General features: G+C 40.5%; 1 protein-coding gene across 3 annotated transcripts in view; it reads left to right on the forward strand.

The window, feature by feature from the left end:
- Positions 1-21263, forward strand: part of GRIN2B (glutamate ionotropic receptor NMDA type subunit 2B) — a 419821-nt gene that overhangs the window by 103336 nt on the left and 295222 nt on the right. The gene's annotated exons all lie outside the window — the stretch shown is intronic.

Below are 21263 nucleotides of genomic sequence, written 5' to 3' on the forward strand. Positions count from 1 at the left end.
AAGCCCAGTTAAGCTTTCCTTTAGATTCTGTTACTAGCACTTCCGAGGCCCCATAGCTGGTGTGAATGATGTGGGGAATCACAGGCTGGGGGTGGTGACAGGGCCCTTACCTAGGCATTGAAGCACTTAGGTGGAGAGTGAAGTAGACAGGAAGGAAGGAAGAGTGAAAATCCTCATATTAATGGGGAGAAAAAGTTAGTTTTGGGGTTTCTGACCACACCCTCGTGTAGTCAGAAAGATCCCTTAAGGACATGTGTATGTATTTTCAATTTCGAGAGACTTCGTGTACTTAAATCGTTTTTTTTTGTTTGTTTGTTTTTTGGTTTTTGGTTTTTTGGTTTTGGCCCTGACTACTCTTTTTCTGTGGTTTAGCATTTATCTTTCATTGTCTACCAGATTTTCTACAACTCGGTAGTGCTGACACTTGGAAATTATTTCCACAATTGTCTCCCATCACTGACTTCCTCCCAAATGTTGGTGTGGAGGGCAATTTTAATACAATTTTAGACTCCCACTTTCTCTGCCTCTTACTGTGTTTTACTCTCCATCAATTTCAGATCTATTATCTCCTCTCCAGCAAGTTTTTTTTTATGGTCTGATTATTTCCTAGTGAAGAGCTGTAACCTCCATAGGGAGCTGCTTACTTTTTGTTATCCCTCAGTCAATCTTATAGACGCTAACCAAAGTAACCTGCTACAGGTGCTCATTTAAATGCACTGCTCTTTTCTCTGAAGTCTCTATGACCAACAAAGCTCATAGAAGGAATCTTGAGTCAAAGGTGGAAAAAATATTTTCAGCAAAGGAAACCACCACCACCAACAAACTATAAAACCAATTCTAGGTATGTATTCACAACTAAAAGATTTCCTCAAACTAGAAATAGAAAGGAACTTAGTTAACCTGAAAAAAGACATCCATGAAAACCCTATAAGTAGTATCCTACTTAATTCTGGAAGACTGAATGCTTCACCTCTAAGATTAGGAGCAGGACAAGATGTTCCCTGTGCCATTCCTGTGAAAAATTGTATTGGAAGTCCTAGCCAGTGTAATAAAACTAGAAAAAGAAGTGAAGGGGAAAAAATACAACTCTTTATTTGTGATCATTTATGTAGAAAGTAGCGAAGAATATACCAAAAACCTACCAAAATGAATAGGAAGTTTGCGAGGTAACAGGATACAAATTCAATGAACAAAAATTAATTATACTTATATATACTATCAGAGAACAATTAGGCATTGAAATTTAAAAAATAAGTGTATGATATCATAAATATGTTTGTATATTCTTACACAAATAGTGAATCATTCATTGTTTTACACCTAAAACTAATATGATGTTATATGTCAGTTATACCTTTGGAAAAAAAAAAAAAAGGAAAAGAAATACCCAGTATCTTTTGGTTACTCTTCCTATAGTAAATCTTTTCCAATCCAAAAAAAAAGAGAGATTTTTAGGGATGAATTTTATAAAATATCTGGCTCAATATTTAGATGTCAGTTCTCAAATTTTGATATAGACTCAATGCAAGCTCAATAAAAACCCCAGCAAGCTTTTTTGTAGAAATTGACAGCTGATTCTAATTGTTTGTTTTTTTAAGTTTATTTTTTTATTTTGAGAGAGAAAGAGAGCACAAGTGGAGGAGGGGGTGGAGAAAGAGGAAGAGAGAGAGAGTCCCAAGCAGGCTCTGAGCTGTCAGTGAAAAGTGCACTGTGGGGCTTGATCTCATGAACCGCGAGATCATGACCTGAGCCAAATTCAAGAGTCTCACTATTAACCGACTGAGCCACCCAGGCTCCCCTTGACAGCTGATTCTAATATTTATACTGAAAAACAAAACAAAAACATTTGAGTAAAAGAACAACGTTGAAGAGCATACATCGCCTGATTGTGAGAGTTACTGTAAAGCAACAGCAATGAAGGTAATGTGATAATGTCATAAGAATAGACATAAAGATCAGTCAGGCTGAAGAGAATTCCAAGGTGGACCCACACATGTATAGTCAATTTATTTTTGACAAGAAAAGAGGACCTTATGCTATGTTAAAAATTAGCTTAAAATGTATCATGGAATTATAACTGTAAATATATGAAACTAAAAAACTTTTAGAAGAAAACAGGAGAAAAATTTTTGTGTCTTTGGTTTAGGCAAAGATCACCTGGGCATACAAAGAGCATGACCATAAAAGAAAAAAAATTGATAAATTGGGTTTCATTTATAATAAAAACTTCAGTTCTTTGAAAAGCATTGTTAAGGAAATGATAAGATAAGCCACAGAGTGGGAGAACATATGTACAAAATACGTACATGAATTTCTTGTGTCTAAAATATATAAAGAACCCTTAGAACCCAACAGTAAGACAAACAACTCAATTAAAAAGTGGGCAGAAGACACTTTACCACAGTAGAGATGCAGAGGGTGAATAAGCACTTGAAAAGATCCTGAACGTTATTAGCTGACAGGAGATTCATATCAAAACCACAATGAGAGGGGCACTCGGGTGGCATGGTTGGTTAAGTGTTGGACTCTTGATCTCAGCTCAGGTCATGATCTCACAGTTCATGGGATCAAGCCCTGTGCTGGGCTCTGTGCTAATAGTGTAGAACCTGCTTGGGCTTCTCTCTCTTCCTCTCTCTCTGCTTCTTTCTCTCTCTCTCTCTCTCTCTCTCTCTCTCTCTCTCTCTCTCAAAATAAATAAACTTAAAAAAATGAAAACCGCTATGAGATACCACTAACCATTTAGTAGAATGGCTAAAGTTTGAACAAAAGGAAAAGAAAAAGAAGAAGGAAAGAAGAAAGAAAAAAGGAAAACGAAAGGAAGGAAAGGAAAGAAAAAAGCCCTAAGACCAAATGTTGGTAAGAATATGGAGGAACTGCTGGTGGTATAGCCACTTTGGAAAAGTCTGGCAATTTGAAGGTTAAAATTACTTTCACCTTATAACCCAGCAGTCTCATTCCCAGGTACCCTCTTAAGAAAAAGGACAACATAGGTTTCCAATAAGAACTACATGCGAATGCTATAGCAGCTCTATTCATAAGCATCAAAAGTGGAGACACCCTCAATGTCCATCAACAGTGAATGGATAGATGTATTGTGCTACATCCATACAAAGGAATATCACTTGCCAATTAAAAGGACAAAGTGCTGATACATGTAACAGTATTGATGAAACTCAAAAGCCGTTATTTCAAGTGAAGGCAGTCAGATTAAAAAGGCTGCCTAGAGTCTGGTTCCATGTACAGTATATTCTAGAAAAGACAAAATTATGGGGACAGCAATTAGATTAGTGGTTGCCAGGCATGGGAAAGGGCAGAAGGGATTAATTACAAGGGGTTCAGGGAACTTTTGGGGTGATGGTGATACTCTGTACCTTGACTATGGTGGTGGTTATATATTGCATATGATTGTCAGAACTTAAAGAACTGTACACGTGGAGGGAAAATTTTAATGTGTGCAACTCATACCTCAGTATAATTGACCAAAAAAGTTTTATGTTTAGTTGCAATTTACATGCTGGTGTGCGCATGAATGAATAATTTATTTATCCGTACCGTTTAGTAATAACAAACCTGTACATTTGCATAGTACCTTCCAATTTGTAAGCTACGTTCATACCTGTTTTCTCTTGTAAGTCCCACAAGAAATAGGCATTGTTCACATTTGGGAGATGAGGTACTTCTCTGAGGTTCAGTGAGGCTAAGTGATGTGCTTAAGGTCACATAGGAAGTCTTTTTTAAACCCAGGGCTTTTTCCACTATTTGTCAATGCCACTTTTAAAAAAATAGATCGTATTTGCCAATTTTGAAAAAAAAATGTTTTTCTGGCTTACTTGGCTGCCCTTTCTTCTCCTGCATTAGCTAGGAATTACTGCTTTGGTGCCTTATACTTATTCTCTGGTTCATACTAATTCTAAGGAGCCTCCTCATGCTTCGATCAGCCCCCTCCCTTATCTCACACATCCTCTGCCAGAGCTCGTCCATTTTTTCTGAAATACAGGTCTCCTGAGAAAATGCTCTTGATAAGCGCAGAGCCATCTCGTGGCACCCACCGTGTCCCCTTCCTCCTGGCAAATGTGACAGATACTATTTGCGTTGTAGGTAGCTAGTTGATCTCTGCATTCTTTCTTCATCTATCTCCTAGAGAAATTTGTGTGAGAAAGAGCCATGTTGACTCTGGACGAGGAGACAGATGGAAATCCGGAGAATTGGTGTGGGAATGAACAATCACGCGGCTGGTGGAAGAAGGAGTGAATTTCAAGGCATGAATGATTAATTAGGTGCAGGGGTAAAGGCTTAGAAGCTCCTTTCATTAAACTCTGTGGAGCCCAGACTGGATCAGTTATGTTCTGTCGGACTACACCGCTACCTAAGTAGATTCTGAAGGGAAGAGGACAACGGGAAGGAAGATGTCAGGCTTTAAAGAGAGAAAAATGTCGTTTAGCGAGCAGAAGAAAGTGACTCCGATGGGGACGCTTTGTTGTGGAGTGCGAGAATAAGCCAGAGGAAAAGATGGTTGTATGAAAACATTAGGACGTCGCATCAGGTGATGAAGAAGGAATTTGGTGCTAAAATAGAGGGTTTGACTTAGACCTGAATATAAATTCGGCAAAAGAAAAGGACAAGGGCACATGAAGAGGTGTGGAAACGTTGCAGACCTGTTAACCTTGAAGTGAAGCCAGTTAACTAAACAGACGGAATAAATGTAAAAGTAGGCCTTTATAGTTTATGAATGATTAAGATTTGAGTCATGGGCTTGGTCGCGGGAAGGCAAAGCGGAGGGGTCGTGGTTAAATTCGGGGCGGAGGTGAAGCCACCTCAAACGGGGTGGGTGAAAGTGTGAGGACGCTCACAAAGAACTCCAGAGAAGGAAATGGTAAGAACAAGAGAAGACACTTTGAGAAGCAAGGCGAGGAATGAAATGAAAAGGATGGAGTAGGCAGGACAGAGTGAATGAAGAGGGGATACCCTTTCGCTCTTTCCCACGCATCCACGCGGGCACGCACGCACACACCACACACCCTTACTCATCTGCCAGCATGAGGCAAGAGAGAATTTGAGACCCGAGCGAAGGCTGCCCGAGGACGAAGGGTTTCAGGGAGAGTTTCACCGAGGCTGAATATGCAAGTGACAGGAACGAGCAGAGGAGCTGGGGGAGTGGACTTGGGATGGAGGTGACAGGGGAAAGAGAAGTCTCTGGGTACGAGGACAGATGCAGGGCCGCCGTATTTAAGCTTCGTGGTACCGCAAGGGAAGAGTTCCTGTTGAGAAGAACGTTTCTGCGAGTCCCCTTTCAATCAAACACACTTCAGTGACTGCTGTTTCATAAGCACTTTGGTTTCTTAATCATTATAAAATTGGGGTCTTAACTTCTGACAGTGACAGCTATTATCCAGAGGCAGACCAGGAATTTCCGTGTTGTAATAAGCCAGCCTCGTTGATTTCCCAAGCAGCGCTCGCAGGCAGCTGCGGTTTCGTTCACCTTGGAAGTTGAGAATGAACTGGATGTAGCGATGGGGGTCTGTTCCTGGCCCCCCCCCCCGTTCTCTTATCTCCTCTGGTTGCCTCTCCAGCTGTGAGTCCAAGCACCTTAGCTGAGCACCCACATTCCTCTGCGTATCTGTTCAGCTTTAGCTCACGACTCCCCTTTCCATAACGCTAGCTGCTGGCCAGGCCACACGGCTTCCCGTCCCCCAGAAGCTCTGTGCCTCACTGCTTCCCCACCTCACTCCTGTGCCTTCGCTCAAGCCCGCGTCCTCACCTTACATACCCTCAGAGCTGCTGCCAGATGAACTTGTCCTCAGTGCCCAAGCCCAGGCCGTCTGTCCCTGCTCACCTCCAAGCCCTGTGACGGTCCAGTGTTGGGGTGCTGAGTGTGCCTTGTCTCTGTGCCCGAGCGGATAGTCCTTGTGGGCAGACGCCAGGTCTAGACTCCCTGGGACACTTCACTGTGATTCACACCTTGGGCCTCAGTAAGGATTTGTTGATTCATTGGATTTAAAAAAAAATTTTTTTTTTTAACGTTTATTTTTCTCTGAGAGAAAGAGACGGAACGAGAGCAGGAGAGAGACAGAGAGAGAGGGAGACACAGAATCGAAACAGACTCCAGGCTCTGAGCTGTCAGCACAGAGCCCAGCGTGGGGCCCAACCTCAGGAGCCGTGAGATCATAACCTGAGCTGAAGTCAGACGCTTAACCGACTGAGCCACCCAGGTGCCCCGATTCATTGGATGTTCGAGGGGCAAGGGGTAGGAGCTCTAGTGTGAAGTGTAAGTTAAGATTTTGCTTTCAAATTCTATTTTTTTCCACTTTTATCGAGACGTGATTGACTCGAAGGTATGTAGCATAAGGACCGGACTTACATATGTTGTGAAATGATTACCACATAAGTTTCCCTAACATCCATCATCTCATGTATCAAACTCTAGTTTAAAATTGGAAAGTCACAGATACCCTGAGTGCATCCCTTGTATCTGGATGTACAGATCTCTGCCCGTGGATTCTGGCACAGCTTGTAACCGAGTTGAGTCAGAGAGGAGCTTCATTTGGCCTCAGTTGGGCTGGGGAAGGAATGTGGACTGTGCCAGCTGTCCCTGCCCTGTAGTTTCTGTGGCGATGGCGGACACGGTAATTCAGGCCTGATGTACATGCTGCTCCAACAGTGTGAAAATGCTGGATTCAGAGAGAGTGGCTAATTGCTTTTTTTTTTTTTAATGTTTGTTTATTTATTTGGAGAGGGGGGAGGGGCAGAGAGAGAAGGAGAGAGAATCCCAAGCAGGCTCCACACTGTCAGCGCAGAGCCCAGCGCGGGGCTCAGTCTCTTGAATCTCAGAGATCATGACCCGAGCCACGATCAAGAGTCGTACGCTTAACTGACGGAGCCACCCAGGTGCCCCTATTTGCTTTTTAAAAACAATATAAAATTTGAAGGGTGACCAAACTGCAACTATATTATTATTACAGCGAGGACTCACAAATAGTTTTTTTTGTTCTTTTTCACTATTTCAATTTCTGCATATTAAGGAAAAGTTGCAAAGTTAACTGTCGTGTATTTACTTGAAATATCACCTTTGTGTTTTCTTGTGTGGCTGTATTTCTTTGTTTATACTTTGGCCCATAATTTGTCAGTGAAAATTAATGCGAAAATCTGATTTTTTTCCTGAAGCAGAGTCTAGCCGAATCAAAGAGAAAATAAAAAAAAAAAAATAAGGAAGTTAGGGCTTCATTAACCAGTTTGTTTCTTCAGTCGTGTGAAGTCCCATTTAATGACCACATTTTCTTTCATGAAAATGCTCTGCCTTTCTCTGGATTGTACTTTGTAGTCATTCTGATAATTGCTTGGTATGTTTTTCTGATTCCCGATGTTTTTTTTTATATTCCTCATTTTCAAAATGTTGGCTTCTGAAGGCCGTTCTCTTGAAACAGTCTACAGATGTTTACGCATTCTTTGCAGAGGGCTAGGCACTCGGAAAGCGTTGCTGCTTATGAAGCTGGTAACCAGGACCTGAGGATAAGCAGGAAGTTTTACCAGGAGAGGCTGTACTTTATGTAGTGGTGGGTGGTGGTAGAATTCAGGTCCTGCTTTTGCCATTTTGAAACTAAGAGAGGCTCCCAGGCATTTTTGTGGAATGCGGGAGGAATCTGTATTATTTACGGTTAGAGCAGGCAACAGATGATAGCCTGAATCGGTTTAATTTGAAGAGAGTTTAGAAGAAGGACTGTTTACCAAGGTGTGGGCAGTGCCCAGAAACTACAAGAAATAGTAAAGTGTCTTGGAGCCGGAAGCAACTTGGTATAGTTACCAATACCTGTAGTCCTGAAGGAGGAAAGTGGGGGCAGTTCCTGGAATCTGGAGGGGGTGCTGTGTGGAGAGAGCCGTGTGGAGAGGGTCATTTGATGGAAAAGCTGTGACCTTTAGTCAAGTGATACAGCCAGTTCGCAGTGGATCCTCCGGGAGGGAACCCCTAGAATTGGTCTTTTTGTTTCCCCTGAGCTCCTGCTTGTGCTGTCTGTTGGTCGAACCCAACTGGAAGCCAGAGGACTAGGAAGCCCATTGATGTGCTCCAAACGGGTCTGTCCCCCCAGGACTCAAAGCAGAGAAGAGTAGAGCATTGATCTTGAGGCGGAAATGGAAGATGGAGGGATTCTCAGATTTTTAAAGCTAAAAGAGACTTTGAGAACAACCAGTCCATTTTCTTTGATAAAGAAAGAGAGGTTGAATAATTCTAAGTCACATGGCTTGTTGGCGGCAGAATCGTTTTTAAGGCCTGAGATTTCCTGATCCTCAGTTCCCTGTCCCTCTACTACACCATTCTTGCACCATGATTTGAGAGGAGGGGGGAGAGAGGAGGAAGGGCAAGTGAAATTAGAGTTATGTTTCCACTTACGATTAATTCTGTGAATAGATGCTCCCTTCCACATGTAACATCAGAGGGATTTAAATGAGTTCAGAATTCAGTTATGATTGGTCGTGCGCTTAACAAATGTGTGTATTGATGGCAATAATAAAAAATGGCATTTTATATTAAGGAATATATGACTGCGTTGAGAGTTGGCTTAATAACTGGCCAGCTCAAATGGCATAGCTGTTGTTCCCTATCGATTCTGGCCTTGCTGCTGTGCTCTCTTTGAAGTCTTTTATGGCCTCAGCGTCTTGGTTTAAACCTAGGCTCGGAGTGAATGCTGAATCATGTGTGGATGCCAGGCTTCATCAGCAGAACCATCTTAGAACTCAGAGACCAAGGGTTAGAGGGCAATTTGTACACATATATATAAATCACTCGTGTAGGCGTTGATTCACATAGGTATGCACACGTGCAGATAAACACTCGGATACATAAGCAGTTATCAGCTAGCAACATCGACCTAGGAATGGTCCCTATATAATATGAAAAAATTAGAAATGATATTGGTGTTTACAGTATTTTCCTTCATGTTATAACCTTTAGGGAGTGAAAGACCTAGAACAGTGCCTTCGTTTATGTGTCAATGTTGATGGAGAGGGGCAACTCATTATTGGTATTCTTAGGTACTTATGCATTGGTTCATTCATGGATCATCATCAGTAAGTGTTTAGTGAGCACCTGCCATATGCCGGGCACTCTGCTAAGTACTGGAGACAGATAAGGAAGGTAGATGTAATCCTCGCTCTCACTTAGTTAGGGTCTGCAAGAAAAGTATCTTAAGCGCCAAAGTAGGGAGAGTTGGGTTCGCCTCTCCTATACTCCATGTAGGGAGAATCACTGTTAGTGAGTGAAAATATGGATTTCAAGGATAATAAATTGCTATTTTTTTTTTAAATTTTTTTTCAACGTTTATTTATTTTTGGGACAGAGAGAGACAGAGCATGAACGGGGGAGGGGCAGAGAGAGAGGGAGACACAGAATCGGAAACAGGCTCCAGGCTCCGAGCCATCAGCCCAGAGCCTGACGCGGGGCTCGAACTCACGGACCGCGAGATCGTGACCTGGCTGAAGTCGGACGCTTAACCGACTGCGCCACCCAGGCGCCCCAATAAATTGCTATTTTGATGTAGTTGAAGTCGTCATATTACTTTGCACAAAATTTGGTGACTGATGAGAAGGGGGAGTAGTGCTACCTGGCTCTAGAATTTGAAATCCATTTAAAATATTCTTTATATTGGATATTGGGTTATTTCTTATAGACTAGCTTTTTAGAAAACACTTTTAATAATATTATTTGACTTCCTAATTGAATATACAGTAAAATGCACTTTTTTGTTGGGGGGGGGATATACAGGCCTGTGATTTTTAAAACGCTTAAGTTTGGATTCACCAGCACCATTAGGATACATCCTCAGAACTCCCTCTTGCTGCCTTTTTGTAGCCACACCCTCCCCAAACCCTAATAGGTGTGACATATGGCAACCATTGATACATTCTCCACTGATGGAGTTTTACGTTTTTGAGTATGTTATATACATGGAATTATGCCATATGCAAGATTTTAAAACTGACTCTGTTCATTCACCATTTTGCGTTTGAGATTCACCCATGTTGTGTGCACCACCAGCCCTCTTTATTATTGGGTATAGTCCTGTTATTATCATTCATGTTTGATGTATTAATCCATTGAAACATATGTACATGGTTTCTAGCTTTTGGCAATTGTGAAAATATGCTCTGTAAACAGTTGCGTGCAGTGTTTTATATAGCAGAATTTTCAAGTTAGGCAAATACTTTGGAGTGCCAGTGCTAGGTCTATGGTAAACTTGTTAAACATAATGCAAATCCTAGAAACAGTTTTCTGAAATGTGTACACCATTTTCATAACCACCAGAAATGTACGAGATTCCCACAGAATTTATGCATCCTTGCCAGCACTTGATATATGAGATGTGTGCATGTGTGCATGTGTGTGTGTGTGTGTGTGTGTGTGTGTGTGTGTGTGTGTAGATTCACACATACATATACATATATATGTAATATATCTGAGAGAGAGAAAGAGCCCTTCTCATAAGTGTGGAGAGGTTAGCTAACTTTTGAAAACAACGCATTTCTAAGGTCAGTAAAAATTGTACTAAAGCTGGAGAGAGCGGTGGAAAAGGAGTCTTTGACTCTTTACTAAGTAATTCGAGGCAAAAGAAATTCCTTATCTCCATCTGAACAGAGTATATTCACATTCAGTGAATAAATACTAGGTACCCGCTATTTGCTAGATGCTTTTAAGTAGATTGTTTAATATTCCCAACAACTCTGTGAGGTAAGGAATATCATCCCCATTTTATAATGAAGAAAATGAAGTCTGGACAATTTAAGTTATTGCCCCCCATCCCCACAAGATGTCAGATCCAAATTTCAATTCTAGATCTTTTTGATTTCTAGATCTTTTTCCCTGCACTATTTCAGAATCATTTCGTTAGCTGTTATTATACCAAAATTCATATTTATGGGATACAAAGGACAGTCTTAGAAAATTCTAAAGCATATGCAATTAGATTTTAACAGTAAGAGAGAACATATTCTTATAGCACCGCCCTTAAAAAGTCAAGAAGAATAATAAGAATTAAGTGCAGTTCTGTGAAGAACTAGAAATGAACTCTACACGCATAGTGTCACTTAAAGCAAAGTTCCATGGGATTGTTAACACATTTCTGTGGATGTAAATTTCAGTGGCAAGCATCACTAGCTTGCTTTCTTCACTGCACCCTAACACCCTTCTAACTAATATTTTGTTACTTTGCAATTTCAGTGTATCGTTTCCTCCTGATCTCAGGCAGAATTAGGGGGGCTTCTGTGGTGCACAGGACCTGCTCTATTATAGCTCCTGTCACATCGTGCCGTAATCTCCTGTCTTTTTGTCTGTCTTGGCCACTATACTATAGGCTCCTTGGAGACTGGACCACATTCAGTGTTGGATCTCATCTCCAAGCACATTACCTGGCACCTAGAAAACATTCAGTAAACACTTGTCGGATAAGTCAGTCTCCACAGTAATCCTGTGAAAGTAGTTACTATCTCACGTTTTACAGATGAGGGGGATGGGGGCCGGCGAGGTAAAGAAAACTGATCCAGGACTGCACAGCAAGTTAAGAGTACATGTAAAACATGTGTTCTCAACTCCATAGCTTTCCTCTGTCCAGCACAACACAGCACGACTCTTGTGGTTGGTGGCACTGGGGTTTAAGCAGCACGGGGTTTTTTTGAGGGTGGCTTGGAATATCGTTAGGCAGCAGAGCAGGTTGTCTTGGGGGACTTGGAAAGGGCCTTTTCAACACCTAAATTGTAGATCGATCTTAGCATAGGTTGTTTATCTGCATCTGAGAACACCAGTGTCTTCCCGGTAAATGTCTACAGGTCTCGTGGCCCCTGCCCCATCCCTGGCTCGCGGTTGTCCTCCCGACATCTTCCTTTGACCTCCTTTCCCCATTGAGATCTTCTGGCAGCCTTGTTCCTGTGCTTCTCTTTTTATCATCCATCACCCATTTTCACTGCTCATCCCTCCCCCCCTTTATAGTCAGTGACAAGCCAATAATTTTTATTAACACTTGAAAATGATATTTTGCTGTTAAACCAATACACGCAATTGCCCTAATCTGCTGCCCAATGGTAGTAATCAGAATCAGGTTTCAAAAGGTTTGGATTTCAGCAGGGCTGCCCACATTGTCCTTAGAGGCCTATAAATTAATTATAATTAAGAACCATGTGCACATGTTAGATGAGAAACTTTGAACAATTTTGGTGTCTGCTCTTGCAGAATATTAAAGGGAAAAACTCCATGAGTGACTGTTGCTGGTGAGAGTACAGATAGTCATCTACATTTGTATTACAAATTTCTATTAAAACGCACACATAGAAAGAGATTTATAATCCTTTATTAGTTATCTTTACAACCCTTGTGTTTAGAACTTGGGTGACGGTAGAAGTGATCCTTCTGCCTTTGTACATAAAGCAGGAAAAGACCTGCTGAGGATAGAAAAGCCTAGATGGGGCCACTGGAAGTGTTGTAGAACAAGGAGGGAGCTCAGGTGGTAGGTCTGCTTAGACCAAATAAGAACAAAAACGCTTTTATTCACTAGACGTCCTAGGAAATAAAATTTTGCTGCCGAGGAATTCAAAGCCACATTTGCCCTTTGCAGTGATAAGGGTATCTTCTCGTAGGGGTCAAAGGGACTGGTAGTCTTTGGAAGGGCATTCTTGGCTGCATTATGTAGGAGGACTTGATGGTTCATCTGCTGGGTCAAGGGTTTACCTGTGTCTTTTCCCTCTCCCATCTGTCCTGCTCTTCTCTGATCAAACGCTTTCCCAGAAGCAAGTTAACTAAGGTTCTGTTTTCTTGGATTTTCTATATTTGTTGTGGCTATGGTATGTTGGAATGGATTTGGGGTTGGTTCCGCACAGGAGTGTATTTAGATAAGTAAATACCCTAACAGGACCAGGAAACACTGTTTATTGCCATGATGGTCACTACATTAAAAACGGATTCAGTGTGCTTGTAGGTTGTCCAGGTAGACTTTTCTTTCATCACTGGTTTCATGGGCGCAGTCTCAGCACCTGTCCCCACCCTCTAGACTACCAGGATTTCCTACCATGTTTCTCTCTGAAGAAAGAGCAGGGGCAATAGGGTTCAGAAGCTTCTAAGAGAGCTATGGATGATGGTCATAGTGTGAGAAGGAGGAGAACAACAATGCAGAGAGAATAACAATGCAGAGAGAAGTTTTTGGTTCTAAGTCAACTGAAATCAAAGAGTCATGCCTTTTGTGTGTTATTTCTGCAGATTTAGATGATGTTTAGATGATACTTAGCAGACCCTAAATGCATTTGGGGATTGAAACTGGGTTTCCAAATTCCCTGAATATATAGATAACATTGTAATTCATTTGCTAGAAAGAGGTATTAGTTTTGTATTTGGCATTAGATAGTACATGTTTGATATCTGTAATACTCACACTGCATCAGATGGTTGGTGAACACATTTATTGCCTAAGCTAAGCCTTCTGAGTCAAAAGTACCTTTCTGGTTCAACATTTTCTCTGCTCTATAAATTTGAATTTAGAAAGTATAACTTAAAATTCAAAATTGACCTGGAACTTAAATTTAATTTATGTTAATTAAAAATTTTTATTTTGGATCTGTTCTGCAGAGTTGAGTTAATCATACTTCTCAGTTCATGGCATACTTTTATTATTGGCTCAGATAAGGATGTCTTGTTTAATTAATTAGTTCTTTCCGGACCTTTATCTTCCATATACATTTTAGAATAAGTTAATAAAATTCCTTAAAAAATCCTACTGTTATTTTGATGGAATTGACTTGAAGTTATAGATTAATTCGGAAGAAAATAGAACTCTGTAATATTGTTATCACATCCATGAATGAGGAATATGATTACATTGTTCAGGCCTTTTTTCATAACCCTTTAATAGAGTTTCAAATTTTCTCTGCAGAGGTCTTGTGTATTCTTAGTTAATTCCTAAATAATTTCTAGTTGCTTCTGCTATTATGACTATCATATTTTCTGGTTGGTTAAAAGAGAGCTATTGATGTTTCTAAGAGTATTATTTATCTATCAATCATACCCTACCCATATTAATACTACTAGTTTTAAAATTCCATTGGATTTTCTATGTAGATAATCTTAATATCTTCATATAATGCTAGTTTTTTTCCTGTTTCATCCCCATTCTTAAAAATTTTTGTTTTCTTGACCTCCTTTATTACCAGAATATCCAGTAGCAGGAATAGCACTAACCTTGCCTTTTTCTCAATGCCAAAAGAAATGCGATTAAGAGTCTTTAGTATAGGGGCGCCTGGGTGGCTCAGTTGGTTAAGCATCTGACTTCAGCTCAGGTCATGATTTCTTGGTCTGTGAACTCAAGCCCCACGTCGGGCTCTGTTTTAACAGCCCAGAGCCTGGAGCCTGCTTCGGATTCTGTGTCTCCCTCTCTCCTCTGCCCCTCCCCTGCTTGCACTCTCTCTCTCTCTCTCTCTCTAAAATAAAGAAACATTTAAAAAAATTAAAAAAAAAGAGCTTTTAGTATATAATCATACCAGGTAAAGATTGATGGTCTTCTTAATTTCCTATTATGAAAGAATTTTTTTAAAACATATGCTAACATTTATGTCATAAATAGATGTTTGCCTTAAGTGTGTTTCCATCATTTTTTTGAGATATTCATGTAAATATCTCCCTTAGTCCATTAAAGTGATAAATTATTTTGATTTATATTCTAAAGTTAAGCCATCCTATGTTGCTGGTATAAGCCATACTTGATAATGATGATTATTATTTTTAAAATATAATATTATTTATTTTGTTTAGCTAATATTTTGTTTAGGTTTTTTGTTTTTTGTTTTTTGTTTTTTGTTTTTTTTTTTTGCTTTTATGTTTGTAAGTAAAAGGGACCAATGATAATTCTTTTCTTGTACTATGATTTTCTGGATTTAGGACTAAACTTCCTTGTTTTTCTATTTTGTTCAACTTGCATGAACAAGGCTCTCCATGTTTTCTTAATTAAAAAAAATTTTTTTTAACGTTTTATTTATTTTTGGGAGAGAGAGAGAGAGAGAGGGAGCACGTGCGCATGAGCGGGGGAGGGACAGAGAGCGGGAGACAGAATCCTTAGTAGGCTCCAGGCCCTGAGCTGTCAGCACAGAGCCCAACACGGGACTTGAACCTATGAACCATGAGATCATGACCTGAGCCGAAGTTGGACGCTTAACCAACTGAACCACCTAGGCGCCCCAAGGCTCTCCATTTCTTACTCAAAAGTTTGGCAGGCTTCATCTATAAAACCACATGTGCCTGTTTTACTTTTATTTTGGCAAAGGTGGGGTGTAAGGGTGGTGGTGGTTTTGGTGAATCAGAACTGGAGGACTTTGATAACCATTTTATTTTCTTTAATGGTTATTATTATATTCAAATCTTCCACATTTTCTTGAACCTTGTTTTGTTTTTTTATTAGATATTTATATATTAAGTTTAAAAGCAATTGGTTTTCATAATATACTTCTATTATTTTATTTATTATTTTTTTATTTTTGAGAGACAGCATGAGCAGGCAAGAGGGACAGAGAGAGAGAGAGAGAGAGAGAGAGAGAGAATGAGAATGAATCTTAAGCAGGCTCTATGTTCAGCACAGAGCCCGATGCAGGGCTCAATCTCATGAACTGTTAGATTATGACCTGAGCCGAAATCAAGAGTTGGATGCTTAACAGACTGAGGCACCTAGGAGCCCCTATACTTTGATTATTTTAATATTTCCATTGTATCTGTTGTTATTTTCCCTTTTGCATTGTTAATTTAATTTGCATTTTCTCTATTTTTTCTGTGATTGGTCCTGTCAGAACTTTGTCTATGGTAGTCTTTTTAAAGGCCGGCTTTTGGTTTTGTTTTTTCCTTTTACTTACTTTGTGTTTCATTCATTTATGCCTTTTTCTATATTATTGAACTTCTCCCTAGGGTTGACTCAGGTAATTGTTCAATTCAATAAGTGAAAATTTAATTACAGTTAATTATTTTTCATTTTGTATTTTCTCATAAATTTGCTTAAGGGTATAGGCTTCTCTGTAAAGTGTTTAGTTGTACTCCTAAAATTTTGATATTTAGTGTTTTCATTGTTATCCTGTTCAAAGAATTTTTTAGTTGATCATTTCTTCCTTAAATTTAGAGTTATTTAATAGTAAGTTTTTAAAAAGTTTTTGGATATGTAATTTTTTTTAGCTACCTTTAAAAACTTATTTGTAGTTTAGTCGCATTATAGAAAAATGACAATTGTTTCACATTGATTCTTTAGACTATATTGAGGCATTTTTGTAAATGTAATATTTTCCATGTACTTAGAAAGAGTATGCATTCTCTGTTGTGCATGTATGTCTGGATCTTAGAACGAGTACAGGCTTATTACATAGGCTTTATTTATTTATTTATTTTTTATCATTTATGTCTTTGTTTGTATTTTGGGTCTTGGATTTACCTGTTTTTCACCAGGTGTTTTTAGTGACTGCTTCATACATGTTAAGCCTAGATGTTAAGATTCACATATGTTGATGATTATTGATTGTATCTTCTTGGTACCAGTATGTGACATCTCTCATTGTTACTTCTAATATTTTCACATTTGGCTTTTATTTTATCTTGATATTAAAATTTTGATAGATATTCCCACTTCCGAGAAGGTTATACTCATTTATACTTCATTTGACTTGCATGGTACGAGACTCCTCGTTTCCCTACTCTCTAATGTTACGCATTTTAAGGCCTGTGTATCCTGGCTTTCTGTTTTGATTGCTAGCTTGGGAAACTGGACCTGATACACAGTTCTGGCACTTTTAATCTTCATTTCTCTCACTGCCGATCATATTGTAATCACAGCCTCCCTGATTGGTGCACTCCAAATAGCGTCCTGACCGCGTTGTAGGATGGTGCTTGGAAAAAGTTGAGTTAATCATCTATTAAATCACATTTTATCCTTCCTGTTGGTGTTGCCAACAGGACTCAGGACTACGGACTCAGTTCTCTCTGAGGACAGAATTGGCCCAGATCCCCACTCAAATGTGTCTTCCCTTGGAGTCACTGTGGGCAAAGTGGAGACCAGTTCCTGCTATAGTTGCCCTGCACCAGCTGTAGGCGTAACTCAGGCTGCTGTGGTCCTCTGCTTGCTAGACGTCTGGTGACCACTCAGCTTGCGCTTCAAGGAGGCAGAGGGCCAAGAGGTGGACAGCCACGTCTCCAATCCTGCCCTTTTGCTGTTGGTTCTGCTGTGCACCCTGGTGCCCGAATTCCTAGCAGGATTTGGGGGTGCCAGGCTCCCCTGATTCCCATTAGTGACCCTGGCCTGAGTGACTCTGGAATTCTGCTGCACTTGGCTGGCAAGCCAGCAGCCGGGCTTGCTGCTACCCTGAGACCATTATGTGGCATCTTCTTCAGGGAGGTATATCGGTCAGGGAACTAATATCTCTTGCCCCCTGTGAGGCTCCTCTTAATATTCCTCTCAGCCTTGGTCTGCCTTTCTGTCACTCCACCTCCCACATGCTGACTTTTTGCTTTCACAAATAGCTGGTCTCCTTGAACAACTTTTGTAGAAGCTTAAAGGTAACATCCTTTGCATCTATAGAGTACTGTGTTCAAAGCACTTCCATATACATACTATCATTTGATCCTCACAAGAACTCTTTCAGGTATGTAGGTTAGGCATATATCCTGATTTCACTGCCGAGGAAATGGTGACAGTGATTAGGTGACATGCCCATCCTAGGGTGCTTAGTTAATGCGGACCTGGTATTAGAATGCAGTTTGGTTTTGGTTGGAGATTTCATTCATTCATTCATTCATTCATTCATATATTCTTATTATATCAAGAGAAGGCAGAAAGGAAAGAGCAAGGGTTTGTGGGTAGACAAACTTTAATGTCACCCCCTGATTAGCTATGTGGCCCTTTGTCATGTACTTAGCTTTTCAGAAGTTTCCTTATTTGTAACATAGGGAAAGATTATGACATAATGTTTGTATGTGATTTCACAATACATGAAAATTATCTGGCAATAGAAGTGTCTGGCACATGGTAAGTTACAGGTAAAATGTTATTATAAATATATAATAGGTAAAATAGGTTACTGTAATAGGTATGCAATGGCCAAATATTGACAATTTTATAATGGCAGAAACTAGGTGACTACCATGCATTGAGTCCTTCCCTATTGTATATGAGGCCCTGCTCGACCCCAGGCATGGAAACAGAAGTGAGAAGAGGTCTTCTTTGTGTGCATGTTTTCTGAGACTGTGGAGGAGGGAGCCCGTGTCGGTTGCATTCCCCCTACCAAGAACGATGTTTACTGGGCAGTACGTGCCCCATAAATGCTTACTGAGCCTAACGGGCCCCCGCCTGCACGGAGAATACCAGCTAGTTAATATAGGCAGTCACATAACCGTACAATCGTAATACACTGTTAAGGGTATTTAAGTATAGATACATGCAGGCTATCGGGAGAGCGCAAAGGAAACAGTGCTCCATTCTACCGAGGGAGAGTGAAGTCCAATGCCAGGAGGCCGGGGCGAGGTTGGGTGCAAAGCCGCATAGAGCTGCCGCATCAAGACTAACTCTGGTCTGTCTGTGGAAGAAAGCAAAAGCAATTTGCTTGCCTTGGACAGCATGCTTGCTTTCAACTAACCCCCTTCTAATGTGTGAAATTGAGTTTGTATTCAAAGCAGCTTCTTTGTTTGTCTCCCAGTCCGTCTGTTGCTGGTATCTCCCTTAATGTATTGCTTTGTAAAGTGCTCTGCTCTATCCTGAGTATAAAAGAGATGCTCAGCAAAGCCAGATTCTATTCTTTCAGTGTCACAACTAGCCATTGCATAACAAAGTGTAATATATTGTGTGAGAAGAAATGGAGGAACACAGGAGATGTTTTTTTTTAAAAAAAGAGCAAATAAAACATCAAAGTAGGAGAGTGTAGAGTGCATTAAAGTTAATAAACTGTCATGGCAGAGTGGGCCACTTTTCAATGCGAAGGAATCTGATTTAGGGATTTGTAACTGTAGGATTAGAATCTCACTGGAATGAAGTTAGCCGCTGTTTTTGCCAAATTCTCAGTCTTTTGGTTCTCCTTGAGAACCGGTCTTTGAAATTGAACAGATTATTATTATAATTATTATTTTGTCAACAGCTTTTTGAGGCGCTAACGCTATCTGTCTTCCTCTGGATGATCAGTGCTGCTCACTTCCATATAGCAAGCGCTGCTTTGCTTTAAGCTCTAGGAGACGGAATACGGGCCCTGGATCTCTTGCTAAGTTGGACACAGTTCATCAGCATGGGTTTCCAGGGCCCATGTAGCCACTCCCCTGTTTCCACAAGGACACGGAGAAAACTGTCAGAAAACCGTCAGGAGCGAACTACGCTCAGGTGTGAACCACTGAGCTACTCGTCTTATTCACAAGTGACAGACAAGACAATCAATACAGGTCTCCTTCTTGGCAGTGTGGAGGGCTGACTACAACATTATGAGTTCCAAAATGTTTTCTGCCAAGAACTAGAATGGATTTTCTGCTTCTCCAGCCACAAAATGTCCCCAGCATCTTACTCCCAAATCATTAATGCCCTTTGGAGTTGGTCTGTTCAGACCAAATACTTCCTTACCTTTCTTTTCAACATCCTCTTTTCTTTTTGTTATTTTCTTTTTGTTAGTTGAACTCTCAGACTTTTGAGATCCCAGTATCTCGCCTTTCAAACAAGAAGATACTAAGCAGCATTTTCATCCTTGACCTTTGTAGGAGAATGAGAATCCCTCGTTCTTGTTTTGGGTGCAGTCGGTAGAATGTTTCCTCAGGAACAAAAATGCCATGTTTACATACTAGCACACTGGCATTATAATACCACTGACCTTGGGAAAATTACATAATTGTGTTGAGTTGCAGTGTCTCCATTTGAGAAATGGGGATAAAAGATGACTAGTTTATAGAGTTTCTATGAGGACCAAAGAGGTTGTATAAAAGGAAATGCCTAACATAGCGCACAGGGTCTAACAGATGTGCAGTAAATGATTACTTAAATCAAAATGACATAAGCAGGATCCGTTCTGTTTAAATAAGAAGACCTCTTGGAGAATGGTTCAAAATGTAAAGAGAAATGACCAAGCTCGGTAGGGAGCTGTGTCCTCAGTCCGGTGCACGGTGTAAGATTTAGGGCCATATGTGGAAGCACAAGAACGAGTTGGTTGTAGGTAAAAGGTGGTGAATTATGCTCAAATATGAGCCAGTCATCTCGAGGAAGTCACTGCTATAAGATGCCATGGAAAATTTTTCTCAAGTGGTTCTAACACTACAAATACCAATAGTATTTGTCTAAATCGCCATACTTTGATGTATAACAAATCACAATGAAACTATTCCTTGTAGTAATTGATACTGTGAGAGACAGCGTGGCATAATGCAATGGAATGCAAATTGGCCTCAAAGCCAGAAGATGTGGATTCATGTCTGTTTCACTTAATTGGCATAGTCTTGGACTTCTTAGCTTGAGCCTTACCTTTAACATCTATAAAATAGGAAAAATAATGTCTTTCTTACTTTTCTTACTTTCTTACTTACTTTCTTACTTCCCTCCTGGAAGAGTGTCAGGATCAATTGAGATTTTTTGTTTGTTTATTTATTTATTTTGTGTGTGTGTGTGTGTGTGTGTGAGAGAGAGAGAGAGAGAGAGAGAGAGAGAGAGAGGCAGAGAAAGAGGGAGAGGGAGAGGGAGAGAATCCTAAGCAGGCTCTTCACTGATGGCGCTGAGCCTGATGCAGGGTTCGATCTCACAAACTGTGAGATCATGACGTGAGCTGAAATCAAGAGTCAGATGTTTAAGTGACTGAGCCACACAGGTGCCCCAAGATGTCCACTGTTGTTGTTTTTTTTAAGTAGTAAAAGTCATTTACTAAAAGAGTTGCCCGGGCTCTTGTTCTCTTTGAGGTGAACACACAGTAGAGGGCCTTATGTTTCTGTAGCTCCCTATATATAGCCAGCTTGCCCAGACCGTGTTTTGCTGCTAGCCTCTGCTGAGTCCATTTTGCTGCTCATTTGCCCAGTCTCTGCCATCCCCTTGGCCCAAGAGCAATTCAAAGATGGGTTGTGGCAGAAGTACCAGGGATCACACAGCAGCAGCAGGACCCCCTCTTGGAGACTCCTGCATTTGTGCCCTTGGTATGACTGCCTGGACCACTGTCATCCTCTTTTGCCTCTGTTTGCTGCTGATGGCTATAGCAATAGCTTTTATTGTCTTGCTTAAGGATTTCTGATGCTTTTGAAGGTTTTTTTTTTTTTTTCCTTC

Source organism: Puma concolor, chromosome B4 (assembly GCF_028749965.1).
Source record: "Puma concolor isolate L17-30 chromosome B4, mPumCon1.1.hap2, whole genome shotgun sequence".
Taxonomy (NCBI): Eukaryota; Metazoa; Chordata; class Mammalia; order Carnivora; family Felidae; genus Puma; species Puma concolor.